The sequence below is a fragment of the Rhincodon typus genome, chromosome 19 (assembly GCF_021869965.1).
Source record: "Rhincodon typus isolate 14 chromosome 19, sRhiTyp1.1, whole genome shotgun sequence".
Classification (NCBI taxonomy): domain Eukaryota; kingdom Metazoa; phylum Chordata; class Chondrichthyes; order Orectolobiformes; family Rhincodontidae; genus Rhincodon; species Rhincodon typus.
In genome coordinates this window covers 29,002,978-29,016,995 of record NC_063350.1, presented here as the reverse complement: position 1 = coordinate 29,016,995, position 14,018 = coordinate 29,002,978, and the positions used below count along the sequence as shown (strand labels likewise).

The following is a 14,018-nucleotide window of genomic DNA, read 5'->3' as shown; positions in this document are numbered from 1 at the left end:
GTGTGTTTACATTTGTGTGTGTGCCGCTTGTATTCATTTGTTTGTGCGCGCACGTGCATGTGTTTGCATTCGTGCGTGAGCCTGCATACGTGTTTGCGTGTGCGTGTGCATTAGTGTGTGTATGTTTGTGTGTGTGTTTGCGTGTGTTTGCGTATGCGTGTGTTTGTGTGTGTTTACGTGCGCGCGCGCATGTGTGTTTGTGTCTGTGTTTGCGTGTGTGTGCGTTTGCATTTGTGTGTTTGCGTGTTTGAATGCGAGTTTGCGTGTGTGTGCATGTGTTTGCATGCGTGAGTGTTTTTGCAGCCGTATGTGGGTGTGTTTGCGTGTGTGTTTGCGTGTGTGTTTGCGTGTGTGTTTGCGTGTGTGCACGCGTGCATTCATGTGTCAGTGCATGTGTGCCTGTGTGCACGTGTGTGTGCGTGTATTTTTGCGTGTGTGTGCGCGTGTGTGTCTGTGTGTTTGCATTAGTGTGTGTTTGCATTAGTGTGTGTGTGTGCACGTGTTTGCATTCGTGTCTGGGTGTGCACATGTGTGTGCATTCGTGTGTCAGTGCGTGTGCCTGTGTGCGCGTGCATGTGTGTGCGCTTGCATTCATGTGTTTGTGCGTGCATGTGCGTGTGTGTTTGCATTCGTGCATGAGCCTGCATACGTGTTTGCGTGTGTGCGTGTGCATTCGTGTGTGTATGTTTGCATGTGTCCTGAGGTTTTGATCCAAGCCTTACTTTTCCGTTACATAAGGGAAGGAAGAGTTAAGATCCAAGGATAGATTTTTGCGTGATTCTAGTATTAACAACACAGGGTGGATGAGAAACTACGAACAGAGTTCTCTTGCTAGGAAGTATGTAAGAGTGAACCGAGCAAAGGGTAACCCCATTAAGATGGGCTTTTAAAGTCAATGGCATGAGTGGCCACATCTATTGTTACAGAGGATCAAGAAAGCCAAGGGATGTCACAAAGGATGTCATTTGTGAAATTAGTTACAGCTATTTCAGTGTTGTGGTAGGGGTGATTACTTAACTGGAATGGTCCAACCAGGGAGCCACATAAGGCTGGAAATAGATTTGTGAAGTTAGAACATGTTCAAGGAATTTAGACAGGAAAGAAAGAGTGGATACGAAATGGTGGCTGCAAGGACTGAAATGTCAACAGTATATTGAGAAGGAATGATGATGGCAGTTTTGAATAGGAGAATTACTGAATTAGGGTGAGGGAGGGAAGGGGGGAAACTGGCTGGCTTGGGGAGGCTTTAATTATTACAAGAGTGAAGTATCTGAAAGAGCAGAACAGATGGAGTTAAGTGTAATTACAAAAAAGGTCCATGAGTTCCTTGTACTTGCTATTGGACATGAAGATGGTGGAGCAAATGACGTAGAAGACAGAAGGATAATGGGTTTAGGTAGCAGTTGCTGGAAAAGGAGAACATGGTTTATCTTTGCTAGTAAATTATTTTGCTGCAGGAGAGGGTGATAGTACTTCATTTCATGCAATCAGATATTGCACTGGGTGGTTAAATTCAGACATGCTCAGGCATAAATATTTCTGGCTACAAAATGATCAAAAGTGATAAATTATCAGAAGAGGCAGAAATGGGGAAGTGACGGCCTAATGGTATTATCGCTAGACTATTAATCCAGAGACCCTGGTAATGTTCTGGGACCCGGGTTCGAAAACAGCCACAACAGATGGCAGAATTAAAATTCATCAAATATTTGGAATTAGGAGCCTAATAATGACCATGAAAGCACTGTCAATTGTCAGAAAACCCACCTGATTCATTAATGCCCTTTAGGGATGGAAACTGCTGTCCATTCCTGGTCCTGACTGCATGTGACTCCAGACCCACTGCAATTTGGTTGATCCTTAACTGCCCTCGAGGTAATGAGGCACAGGTAATAAATGCTGGCCTGGCCATTGATGCCCACATCTCATGCAGTAATAAAAAGAAGCCTTATTAATTAAGGACTTGTTTATAGCAAGATGGAGAAAAACTGTTTATTGATTAGTTATGCTCAGACAGAATTGGGTTAAGAAAAAATAGAAAAAACTGTGATGTGAAATGCTTTTACTAACAGTGATTAATGTAGTAAAGAGCTTAATACGTTAAAATACATTTGGAAATTCATGTAAGCATCTTTCTAAAAAACTTCTTCATCAATTGTTAAATTCCTGATATGTACACCTGATACATGTTGCTCTGTTTACAGAGTATTGCAGAAAAGAAAACAAAAAGCTTGCATAATAGCATTTCAAGTGTAATTTGAAGAAGAAGACTATGAAAGGATAGGAAAAAACAACAGGGCAAAGATACTGGAGTAGATAGCTACAGTTTAAGCAGCATCAGGAGTGAGGCGGCAGAATGTCCAATTGTATAATTAATATGATCTATTGGGCAAATATTGATAAATAACTGCGTATGAGCTCACAGCTGTAGCATTGTTTTGATACTCTGGAATCTGCACTGTAACATAAATTATGTAGGTTTCTCAGATATGGCACACTTAAAACCGTTCTGCAATGTAAATACTAACCCACTCTGGATTTTCATGGACAAATTCACTCTAGCATATTGAACTTACATTAAAGTCCAATAACAATAATAATTGATTGTTGAACAGTTAAGACATTTGACATTTTGGCCAAAAAATTTAAAATGCTTGAAAACACACCATATTCTTTATGTCTGTGTCTAGAAGATGCACAATATATCTTTTACTCTGATTTTTCTCACATTCTGTTGCATCAAAGCATTGTTGTGGTAATGCAATACTGTGAGCATTTTAATTACATGCACAATTTTCTCCCTTTGTATGAGTTTAGAGTGAGTTAGAGGGGTTTTTAGCAAAAGTTAAATGATCTATGTAAACAACCTAAAGTACTGTACTGCAGTTTCATGCAGTGTTAACTTTTAGCCTGCCAACCATATCCTTCTATCTATATGTGTACTTACATGATAATTGGATTCTTTTAGCTGCAACATTTTTCATACTTCCACTGAATATGCAGCTTCACCCTGAAATAGAGACTTGCTACTTCTTCATGCTGGCACTGTTTTGTTTCCTCTGAGCTATGGCTTGGAGCAGAAGGGGCACTGCTAACACCTTTGTTTCATTTGCATTATTTGGCATTGTATCAGGACGGTGGGAAACCTGCAGCAACTTGAAATATTTCCCCTGATGAAAAGAGCTGCATTTTAAATGCAATAAAAAAAATTCTTGAGACTGATTTATAACAGTAATATTTTTACACCATCGAGAGTGTACATTAGCAGATGGAGAGAGAGAAAAGTAATGCTAGTCAATTTTTGAGAAAGAGGTCTGACTATTGCTATTCATTTCAAAAGAAATCAGTGGGGAAAAAAATGGACTCAATACTTTTGTTTCTTTTATAAAAAATACATACACACCGAGGACTTTAGCAGGAGATGTTTCTGAACTTGTCAGTATAAAGAAGTTTAATGAACATACACACAGCTGAAATGGTAGTGATGGAACAAAACTCCAGATTAGTGTGCCCATGAAGTGTAATTTCATTCCCTTGTTCAGACAGATCCAGAAACCCCTCCCATTCAGTATCCCAATGAGCATTAATATTTAAGTACATAAGTACATTAAAAAGACATTAATCATATTACTTTGTACATTTTTGTTTCTAAAAAAAGGGATTAATGTTGTGTCTGGTTCGTTTAAAGCAAGTGGAATTTTTCCTAAACCAAAACATTCTTAAATTGCTCTCACTGGGAGCCCACCTATCAAGTCAGTAAAATTCCATTTATATTATCCACGCAATCTAAGAGTGTTTTGGATAAACCATTTTGTATCAAATTAAATTGAATTTGGAACCTACTTGCACTGTAATCTCTCATCAGGGACTTCCTCCAAAATAAATGTACAACTGGCAACCCACTCTTGTGCAAATCATTCAGCAATTCCAATTAAAACCATGTTAAAATAAAGCAGAGACAGTCTGGTTTACAGGTTAGTTGTAGTAATACATGCAAAGAACCAAAGGAACGTCCAAAATATGTTTGAGGTCATATCTTAAGTAGTATTTGCAACTTCAATGTGAGGCATGCACACATTGCTACTGTAATATCTAATATTAAAGTTCAATTTGGTAGGAAATTCTGATTAAAACAGATGATAGCTGAATCTCTAAACTGACAAATAGAGTAGATTTCTCCCATTGGAAAAATAATTTAAAAAGAATTGTGTAAAATGTGAAGTGATTCCAACAATGAAAACATACGTCATTTAACAGCTGACAGCTAAACATCTCATTGGACATATTAGAGTTTATAGCTATATTGTAATACAGTGCAGCATCTAATTTTAACTAGCTATGAGGCAAGGCTACAAGCACACAGAAGCATCTGTCACCTGGATTATTAATTGTGATCCTTTTTCATCATCTTCCTTTAAGTTACATATTGTAACATAGACACAGAAATTAGACAGCAGTAGGCCATCCAGCCATTTGAGCCTGCTCTGTCATTCACCACATTCGTGGCTGATTGACCAACATAATACCCTGTTTTCACTTTCTTCGCATACCCTTTGAACGCTTTAGCCTTAAAATCCATGTCTAACTCGTCCTTGAAAGCATTCAATGTTTTGGCCTCAACAGCTTTCTGTGGCATTGAACTCCACAAGTTCTCCATACTCAAACAGAGAGTGGTTCATGTGTGAAATGAACTGCCAGAGGAAGTGGTAAATGCAGGTACAATTATAACTTTTAAAAGACATTTGGATAAGTACATGAATTGGAAAGGTTTGGAGGGATGTGGAATTATCGTCTTCTCAAACCTGTACATTTCGAAATTCGAGTATAATGAAGTAACTCTGCAAATGTACTGAACTTCACTCATAGGTGCTATATGAACCTGAAAAGTATGCTATAGTAACCAGCAGGATCCAAAAGAAATCAGATGTGCAAGAGACCTGCTCTTGTGGACATCACCATCACAAATGCCAATTTTCAGTCAATTTGATTCACTCCATGTGATGCTGAGCACACTAGATAGCAAAAAGATCCTGACAACATCCCATTTCAGAGTTCAAGACTGGTGCTCCAGAAAGGGCGTTCTCTTAGCTGAGCTGATCCAATACAGTTACAACTTGGTATTCACCCAAAATAGAAAAATGTCCAGGTATGTCCTCTCCATAAAAAAAAAAGGACAGATCAAACTTGGCCACGTTTTGCCTAACCAGTCTATTCTCCATCAACAGCAAGTTGATGGTCGGTGCCATTTGTTGAATCAGCAAGTAACATTTTCTCACCAATGACCTGCTCAATAACACAGAGTTTGTGTGCCGTGAGGACAATGTGGCTCCAGGTCATGTTACTGCTTTGGTAGACATAAGGAAAAAGAAGCTGAATCCCAGAGATTATGTAGGAATGAGTATCTTGACATCAAGGTGGCATTTAACTGATTGTGACACAACAGAACGCTGGTAAAATTGAAATCAATAAGAAAGTCCAAGTGTCGGTGTGGACTTGTTGGGCCGAAGGGCCTGCTTCCACACTGTAGTGATTCTTATAAGAAAGCTCCCCACTGACTGGAGTCCAAACCCATGACCTTTACCAATCAGAATGACAAGAACATCTGATTTGAGAGATTGCCTCCACCTGTAATTTTCCCTCCAAGCCACAGCATTTTGACTTGGAACTATATCACCAAAACTACACTGTAACTTGGTCAAAATCCCAGACTCCTTTCCTAGTACCACTGTGAATGTTCCTGTACCAAATGAACTGCAGTGTTTCAAATGGCAGCTTACCACCACCTTCTCAAGAGCAATTAGGGATAGGCAATAAAGGCCAGCCTATCCAGTGATGCCCATGTCCCATGATTGAATAAAATAAAGTCATAACTAGCAAAACAGAAGATTATTGCAGATGCTACAGGCCAATCATCTCAGCCCCTAGTCTTCACTGTTGGTGTTTCTGAAGTCAGTTGCCTTGGTTCAACTATATTCAGCTTCATCAAGGGCCTTACCTCCAATATAAAGTGCCAAGTTAGATTGCTTTCTGTCCATGGATGTTACCTGGCCTGCTGTGATCTCCAGCAATTTTTGTTTTCGTACAGATTCCAGCATCTGCTGTAATTTGCTGCTGGATCACAGTCAAGCTTGGGCTGTTAAAGTGCCAAGTAATATTAGCACCACACGAATGTTCAGTTCTATAGTAAAGTTTATTTTCTTTGTCCAAGATCCTGGAATCTTTTATTCCCTTTGTTTTACGGTCTTTGTATATACCTAGGATTTTACATTTTGTCTACTTTAAAGAATAAAATTAGTGATCTCTAACAAGATCATAAAATAAATTTGGCAGTCTCACCAGGATTTGTAACAAGCTGCTGTGTGGCCATTCAGCTTAAAGGGGTAATTAGCCTTACCCCTCAAAGCCTTCCTACTACTTGCAAAGCACAAATCTGCCTTAGTGGAATTTCTCCACGCAGCTAAATGAACACAGTCCTTACAGTGGAGAAATGCAACTGCATTCATTGCAGGAACCAAAAAATATAAACCAGGAGTTGACCATTTGGTCTTTCAAGCCTGTTTCACCACTCAATATGATTGTGACTGATCAACTGATTCGGTACACTGTTCGTAATTTATCCTCATACCCTTTGATCCATTTAGACCTAAGAACTATATCTAACTCCTTCTTGAAAACATTCAATGTTCTGGCATCAATGTATTCCTGTAGCAGTGCATTCCACATGTTCACCACTGTATGGGTGAAGAAATTTCTTCTTATCTCAGTCTGAAATATCCTACTCTATATCGTTAAACTGTGATCCCTGGTTCTGAACTCTCTGGTCATCAGTAATATCGTTCCTGTGTTTACCTTGTTTAGTCCTGTTAGAATTTTGTAGGTTCTTACGAGATTCATCCCCCCCAATCTTCAAAACTCCAGAGAATATAGTCCTAACAGATCTAGTCTCTCTTTATACATCAGTCCTGCTGTCCCAGAAATCAGTCTAGTAAACCTTTGTGCACTCCCTCCTTAGCCAGAGCACCCTTCTTCAGGTAAGGATATCAAAACTGCACACAATACTCCAGGTATGGTCTCACCAAGGTCCCACACAATTACAGCAAGACATCCCTACTCCTGTACTTGAAACCATTTGCTTTCTTCACCTGATGCACCTGCATGCTTTCAGCAAACAGTGTACAAAGACATCCAGGTCTCGTTGCACCTCCACCTTTCCCATTCTCTTGCCATTCAGACAACAATCTGCTTTCCTGTTTTTGCTTCCAAAGTGGATAACCTCATATCTATTCACATTATACTTCAACTGCCATGTATTTGCTCCTTCACTCAATTTTTCCAAACTACACTGAATCAGAGTCACACTTGTCCAAATACGTGCAGCACCTTAAATATTCATTCCCTTTAGCATCTGTCCAACATGGCTACATGTCACAGGATGTACTCCAGCAACATGCTGAGACTTTTTCAACAGCACCTCACAAACTAGTGATCTTCACTGCTTAGAAGACCAAGGGCAGCAAATAAATGGGAACAATGCAAATTCCCTTCCTAGTCACATTCCAACCTGACTATCACTGTGCCTCCACTACTGCTGGGTCAAAATCCTCAAATGCTCCACTTAACAGTGCATGGTAGAATCTTGACACATGGACTGCCCTGCTTTGAGCGAGCTGTTCATCAATACTTTCTTGAAGAATTAGGCATGGACAATAACTAACTTTGCTGATATTTGAATATATCCATATTATACAGAGGAACAAATACAAACTCAAAAGTGAGAAAATGACATGAGAAGACTCCAAGTAGAGAAGAGAATGAACCAACTACCCTTTTGCATTTGTTTGAAAGTTTCTTTGTCGGGGTTTCTCCCGCCTTGGGCTTCCCTTCTAACCCTCTAAGTGCTAACCTTATGAAGAGGTCTGTTTGCTTGTGTCTCTGGGTGCCTGGATTATGGGAGTGCTGCCTCTATGCAAACGTGACAGACGAAACCACTGGAGCAGCAGTGTTGTCACTAATGGAGCAGAAAAGAGATGGTCAACGATGACAAGATAGGCAAGAAATTATGATAAACATGATTAGACAACAGACCTTCAGCTAGTAAAGGGGTGTCATTTGTGACTTTATCTGGAGAAGGGTAGACTAGATTTTCAAGTCATAAACATGAAACGGTGGCTAGGTAAGGAAAATTGTTCCACTACTTTTTGAAAAGAAAAGGAATTTTAGTTAAAAGTTGAGGAGATTTGATGTGGAATTTTGTGGAGTGTGCAAATGGTGAATGCTTTGGAATAGACAGCATTATCTAGGGGCAATGCCATTGACTAGTGGTAGGTCATTCAATTAAACTTGGAGGGGTCTTTAATTTAAAAAAAAGCAGTGGATATTGAAGGTGACATTCAGTCATGAAAAAATAGTGAATGGGAAAAGATTCCCAAACCAGTTGAATGTAGAAGTGCAGCTGTGAGGGCGGGCTGGGGATAGGGAAAGTGAGTTGAATTATGATAAAATTGAAAGTGGAAGTCAGCCTGGAATCAGCACCAAGGACTAAATTTAAAAAAAAGACAAAGGGGCAAATTCAGAGGCTTCATGTTGTACAGGTAGTAGTAGTTAGCCTTTATTTCAAGAATAGTATTGACAATTAGGCTTGCCTATTTAGCCACTTTTTGCCTAACCAGTCTATTCTCCATCAACAGCAAGTTGATGGTAGGTGCCATTCGTTGAATCAGCAATATTTTCAATATTTTCAGTATGAGGGCAAATGATTGACGGATTTAACTGTTTCATTTTAGAACATATAAATGAGAAGGCAGAAGACCACTTTACAGAGTGCTCTGTTTTCTTGAGAACCATTTCGTATTTTACTTTGTCAACATGTACTTCAGCAGCAAAGCGGTTACAAGTCCTAAGGGATAGTACTCTGAGGAGTGAGTTGCCAAAAGTAAAATGGAACAAAAATGACACCACTCATTGGAAATGATTATAAAGGACCCATGAAAAATCTAACAGGTACAAATACATGCTTAAAACATGATACATTTGGAGTCCTTTTTACTTCTTCCCTCTCCATCTTGTTAAAGGTTTGCTTAGCGCTCCTTGCTGATTATTTGGTTTGGCAATCCACTCGATTTTCCAGCAATTAGCATCAGGCTGATCCATTGCCACACGGCATTCCACAAAAATTAATGATCTGCGTCAAGGAAGTCCTGGTGGTGAACAGTTGTCAAGCAAATCAGCCTTTGATGGGATTGTACTACAGGCCTCCAAAGGGCCAGCAGGTGATAGAAGCACAGATAGATGGACAGATTATGGAAAAATCTGAAAAAAACAGGTTTGTTGTGGTGGGTGATTTTTAACTTCCCTTGCTTAATGTCAGGTGCTTGGACAGGTGGGGAGTTGGAATTTGTTAGGAGTGTCCAGGCCAAACTTTAAGAACAATAGTCCAAACTAGGGAAGGGGGCTAGTTGTCCCCAACAGGACAATAGGGACAATTACCCCCTTTTTTTGTAATAGTACTGGGGGATTTGTTTTTTTCTATTCACTCAAGCAGGCAGATGGGTTGGAGCCATATCCAAAATATTCCTTCCATTCTGCAACAGAGCGTCAGCCTTGATTTTTGAGCTCAAATCTCAAATGGAACTTGAACTCAGACCCATTTGACTCAGAGATAAGAGTGCTATCAACTGACACACAGCTTACAGCAACATATAAAATTACTACAAGTTTTATGGTTTGTTATTTTCGGTACTTCACTTAGCATGAGGCTAATTTTTGACAGATTAAGCTGGATTTTCATTTCCGAACAGTGATGGGAGTCAGGTTGCAAAATACTGAACTCGGATCTCCTTTGCTGGAAAAATAATTTTCCTGTACTGCCTTGAAACCTGTACTATTTTTGTGTGGCCTTTTGACAAGCTAGGAAGGCCTTGATGCATGGGATATGTCTTCAGATTGGAGGCTCTAAAGTGCACGGGTCAGGCTTTCCCAAGCACATTGGAACATAACCCACTAGCCAAATTGTAAACATAATTGAATTAATTGAGTTACAAGTTGAAAAAAGAACTTGACCTCCAACATAGAGGTTCACGTTAGCTTTTTACCACAGAGAGACTTGACTCAACAAATATCAAAAGGGTTTTATTGCTTACACCCACAAACCTAATCAAAAACTAAGGGGAAAGTCACGGACAAGGGTCAATCATGACCACCACGAGAATTCATCATGTTGTGATTCATCATATCCTTATCCTCTTTTCACTTTATTAATTCTATCTTAGCTTGCATACTCTAAATGACAAACTACAACTGCGTACAACAGCCTGTTCTTTTGTTGCGTTCTTTCATTCTAAAAGCTAACCCTTGTCCCTCTTATTCATTTCAGGAGCAGAAAACGTTAAGGCACATCTACTACTTTAGAGAAAAAATAATGCCAGCCTTCCTCAAGATGCATCATCTTTCAATTTGGACCTGGCACCACAAATTTTAAAGGACAGTCCCCTGCTGGCATTTTTCAATCTCCACTTCACCAAGGTTTGAAATTTTGCCTGCAGTTTGCTTATCTTCTAAGTAATGTTGCTGGTGTTATATAGTTCTGAGGTTCTGCCAAAATTATCAAAAAAAAAATCCACTTGTGGCCCTACAGCAGAAGTAATTAATCAGTACAAGAGATTTCAAAGAAGGCAAAACAGTGGTGGTCTTAGCCACTGACCCAGTGCTGTGTGTATACAGGGCTGATGGCAGCATATATTTCAATTGGATGCACTTTATTTTTCCACATATATCTACAACACAAGCAGTTGACCAAGCACGGGAGCTTAAAATAAAAAAAAGTATTATACCTAAATACAAATGCAAGCTTTCAGTTCCTGCTGAGTTTATGATAAACAAAAAGACATGTTACAGAAACCATCTGCTTTCTTATGATGCAAAATTTGTCATTCACTTCTTTTTCTTAGAGTGTCATTTCAGACAAGTACAAATTATAGTAGAAATTATTTTTCTCCAAACATATTCCACTGATTAATTTTAGATAAAGTCCCCTGAAGGTGGAGGCACTATGATCAAGTATACAGCAAACACAGCTCATATCATTGCATTATAATAGTGCATTCTAACAGCAATATTGTTCTTGTTGAAGAAAATCAGTTTTTATATATATATATAAAACTATATATTTCCATTTGATTGAATTAACTGCTTAAACAAGGTTATTCCACTGGATGTTTCATGCATTGAAGCTGTTCTGCCTGCCCTTTCCAAGTCTTTATCAATTCAGTTCATTACCCCAGAATAAAAAAAATGTATCCACTGTAGGATGAGCATCTGCGCTGCAACGCTACGTAGTAAATGATCATTTAAAATGTCTGTAAGGTCACCTACCCAATGAATTTCTGCAAGATCACCTCTGACAATAGGACAGATTCTGTATGATCTTTATGGAAGTATTTTCCTCTCAGGCAATCACTCTTACTGTTGTAAGCCAGACTTTTTGTTCTGGACAGTTAGGGTAAACCAAAGGCTGAATTTACCTCATCAAGCATTTGTTATTATATACAAACAACCACCTAATGAAGTTACTGCTCAGTTATGTAGCAGCGTATATTTGACGAGGGGTGACGTTTCACGAGTTTCCTATGACCTCTGGATTCCCAGAGATGAGTGGCAGTGATTAGCGGTGGTTGCCTTTATCAATTCAGTTCATCCCTAGAATCCTAGGAATGGTCATCTCTGGGACTGCTCAGACTCAGTGGACTGGACCGCATTCAGGTGTTCAGGAGAAAACCTAGACAAGTACGACACCACCGTCATGGACTTCATTAACAAATGCACGTAGGACTGTGTACTAAAGAAGTCAATCCGAGTGTTCCCCAACCATAAACCTTGGATGAACCAGGAAATCCACTCCCTACTGAAGACCAGACATGCAGCATTCAAATTGGGTGACCCAGTCCAATACAGAAAATCCAGATATGACCTCCGCAAAGCAGAGGCAGTACCAGACCAAGTTAGAGGCCCAGGTCTACCAAACATTCTCCCACTGTCTATGACAAAGCCTAAACAACATTACGGGATAGAAACTGAAACGGTGTAAGGTAGTGGACAATGACACATCCCTCCCTGACATGGTCAATGCTTTCTATGCTCGGTTCGAGCAGAATACCACCGTGTGGCAATGCCTGCCCCGACAGCCCCAGACACACCTGTTCCCTCTGTCACTGCTTCAGAATTCAGATCGGTCTTCCTGGGAGTCAACCCAGGGAAAGCAACGGACACAGATCCCTGGCCAAACACTCAGATCCTGTGCGACCAAACTGGTATTCACCGACATCTTCAACCTCTCCCTCCTACAAGCTGAAGTCCTCACCTGCTTCAAGAAGACCACCATCAACCCCTACCCAAGAAAACACATGCAGTGTGCCTTAATAACTGCCACCCAATAGCTCTGACCTCAATAATCATGAAATGCTTCGAGAGGCTGGTCATAGCCCACATCAACTCCAGTCTCTCAACCTGCCTCGATCCTCTACAGTTTGCCTACCGACACAGCAGGTCCACGCCGGATGCCATATCCCTAACCCTGCAGTCATCCTCGGAACATCTGGACAACAAAGACACCGAAGTCAGACTCCACCTCGTTAACTACAGCTCCACCTTCAACACCATTATCCCCTCACGATGATCTCAAAACTGCGTGACCTCGGTCTCGGCTTCGCCCCCTGCAACTGGATCCTTAGCTTTCTGACCCATAGGCCACAATCAGTGAGGATAGGTAACTGCACCTCCTCCACAATAACACTCAACACTGAAAACCCCCAACAATGCATCCTCAGCCCCCTACTGTACTCCCTGTATATATACAACTGTGTTGCCAAATTCTGAACGAGCACCATCTACAAAATTTGCTGATGACACCACCATAGAGGGATGGATATCTAACAACGACAAATCAGAATACAAAAGAGAGACAGAGGGCTTGTTGACGTGGTGCAATGAAAACAATCTGTCTCTCAACATTGGCAGAACTAAAGAACCGATCATTGACTTCAGAAAGATGGGAGGAGAACACACCCCCATCTACATCAACAGAACTGAGGTTGACAGAGTGAAGAGCATCAAGTTCCTCGATGACCTGTCGTGGACTTTCCACATAAATGCGTCAGTCAAGAAGGCACAACAACGCCTCTTCTTCCTCAGGCGGCTCAGCAAATTTGGCGTGTCCATAAGGACCCTCACCAACTCCTACAGATGGACCATTGAAAGAATATGGTCCAGGTACATAATGGCCTGGTATGGCAATTGCTCTGCCCAGGACCGTAAGAAACTACAGAAGGTGGTGTGCACAGCCCAGACCATCAGGGAAGCCAAACTTCCATCCATGGACATTTGATGACAACTCGTCTACTGAGGTAGTATGGGCTGAGGTTAGAACCAGGAAAGGAGAGGTCACCCTGTTGGGAGTTTTCTATAGACCTTCGAAAAGTTCCAGAGATGTAGAGGAAAAGATTGCAAAGATGATTCTGGATAGGAGCGAAAGTAACAGGGTAGTTGTTATGGGGGACTTTAACTTTCCAAATATTGACTGGAAACGCTATAGTTCGAGTACTTCAGATGGGTCAGTTTTTGTCCAATGTGTGCAGGAGGGTTTCCTGACACAGTATGTAGATAGGCCAACAAGAGGCGAGGCCACATTGGATTTGGTACTGGGTAATGAACCAGGCCAGGTGTTAGATTTGGAGGTAGGTGAGCACTTTGGTGATAGTGACCACAATTCGGTTACGTTTACTTTAGCGATGGAAAGGGATCGGTATATACCGCAGGGCAAGAGTTATAGCTGGGGGAAAGGAAGTTATGAGGCGATGAGGCAAGATTTAGGATGCATAGGATGGAGAAGGAAACTGCAGGGGCTGGGCACAATTGAAATGTGGAGCTTGTTCAAGGAACAGCTACTGCGTGTCCTTGAGAAGTATGTAGTACCTGTCAGGCAGGGAGGAAGTGGTCGAGCAAGGGAACCGTGGTTTACTAAAGAA

The 14,018-nt window shown here is 40.7% G+C and overlaps 1 protein-coding gene across 1 annotated transcript in view; it reads right to left on the bottom strand.

Moving 5' to 3' along the window:
* LOC109928483 (PRP6 pre-mRNA processing factor 6 homolog (S. cerevisiae)) overlaps positions 1 to 14,018 on the bottom strand; it is a 94,537-nt gene that overhangs the window by 31,018 nt on the left and 49,501 nt on the right. The window lies entirely within an intron of this gene.